This window comes from Nanorana parkeri, unplaced genomic scaffold, assembly GCF_000935625.1.
Source record: "Nanorana parkeri isolate BGI_ZX_2015 unplaced genomic scaffold, ASM93562v1 scaffold1251, whole genome shotgun sequence".
Taxonomy (NCBI): Eukaryota; Metazoa; Chordata; class Amphibia; order Anura; family Dicroglossidae; genus Nanorana; species Nanorana parkeri.
Window position 1 is genome coordinate 293,717 of NW_017307519.1, and position 2,066 is coordinate 295,782.

Consider the following 2,066-nt stretch of genomic DNA (forward strand, 5'->3'; position numbering starts at 1 on the left):
GACCAAATGTTTTTACAACCATCGCAATTCATGATCCTCTCTTAAGCTTTCCTGATGCCATTTTGTATTCGGGGGCGGGGTTTGGATTGTTTTAAAGATGCAAAACGATATTTTGTTATATAAATAATATGATATTCATGAAAGTTTCTGTTCTCTGATTATGGTTCTCTAGACAAATGGAGTCTGAAATGGTGTATTTGGTGTCACCAACCTAAAAGGACAACAGAAAACTGGTCAAAATTATACTTGGGGGCCCAAAGCAATGACACACTGACACTTGGGGGTCCCAGAACAATGACACACTGACACTTGGGGGTCCAGAACAATGACACACTGACACTTGGGGGGCCCAGAAAAATGACACACTGACACTTGGGGGTCCAGAACAATGACACACTGACAGATGGGGGTCCCAGAACAATGACACACTGACACTTGGGGTCCAGAACAATGACACACTGACACTTGGGGGGACCAGAACAATGACACACTTGATTAGTAAGTTTGTAGCATTTCCTTATTCTCGCGGTGACATCACAGAGGACAGAAGAGATTATGGGATCTATTCATAAACAATTCGCAGGTTCCATTTGTCTTCTGATCATCTGTGAACATTTGCTTTATGCATATACAGTATAAGTCACAATTAATGTTCTATGCTCCTCTCTGCCCTCTAGTGGTTATAACTCAGTATTACATCAAATAACTATGGAAATACATTGCCTTGTAAAGAAACTATTAGAGAACTTTAATTTTGGCTTATAGCTGCACAGATATTCGTAGGACCCTGCTAGTATCTATAAATAGACCCCTGTGCATCTAGAATCCACACGCCACTGAGGTGTCACTGCCGTAATAAAGAGGTACCAGCCCAGCTCTAATCTGTGCCAGCATTCATAGACCTGGGGGGCACCATTTTAGATTCTTCGGAGGTCCAGTGGTCCCAGCACAGTGTAGCCTATTGCTACAAGTACAACAAAAGAGACAACAAGACAAAACGATGTCATGAGATTTTATTAGGTGTAAAAACAAAGTAACACAAAAACAAAATATAATAAAACATCTTCACAGCATAGGCACACACCAAGCACACGTCAATCACACACCAAGCACAAGCCAAGCACACAGTAAGCACGCACCAAGCACACAAAGCACACACCAAGCGCGCACCAAGCACGCACCATGCAACGGTCAACTGTCATACAATGTACAATAAGGGTAACCCTAACCCTAAGTCAGAGACAAACTTTATTCACATCATGTCCTGAATACAATGTAACAAATCTTAGGCGAGGTATAAAAAATAAGTATAAATACTGTGTACTGGGGATGAGTGGAATCGGCAGTTTTCCCTTTTCAAATATCAGCAAAAAAATTAATTTTCCTCACCGCTTACGTCTAAAAGATACACCGAGGGTCCTTTTATAAACAATTGGCAGAGACGTTCGCCCTGTGGATCTCTGTGAACATTCGTTCTGTGCGAATGGAGACACAAACAATCATACTTTGTATAGTTTCTTTTCAGGTCAAATTGAATGGAATGGAATGTAATACTGGTTGTGGCCACTGGGTGGAGCTGAAGATCATAGGATATCAATACTGATCTCTTATGCTCTTCAGCTCCATCTGGTGGCCACATTGCAGTATTACATTACATTACATTTGATCTAAAAACTTTTGTTTTTGTCTCTCTTCCCACTAATTGAACATTCACTGAGCTTCACGGGGTGAATGGCTCATAAAATAGTTTATAAAATAGACCCCATAGTGATGTATTAATAATAATGAATCTGTATCTAAGGGTTAGAAAAGCTCCTTTCCCTGGCCAACTGTGTCTCATGATCTACATCCAGGATACAGTCCATTCTTCTGTTCATGATCTACATCCAGGATACAGTCCATTCTTCTGTTCATGATCTACATACAACCCCGGCCTCAGCCGGCCTTCTGTGGCTATGGCCACACTAGGCTTGCAGGTGTGATGCTATGGCTAACCAGCTGGCTGGGGTCAGAGGGGGTAAGCACAAGCAATGGTGGACTAGGGACCTTTGACCTGGGGGTCAACA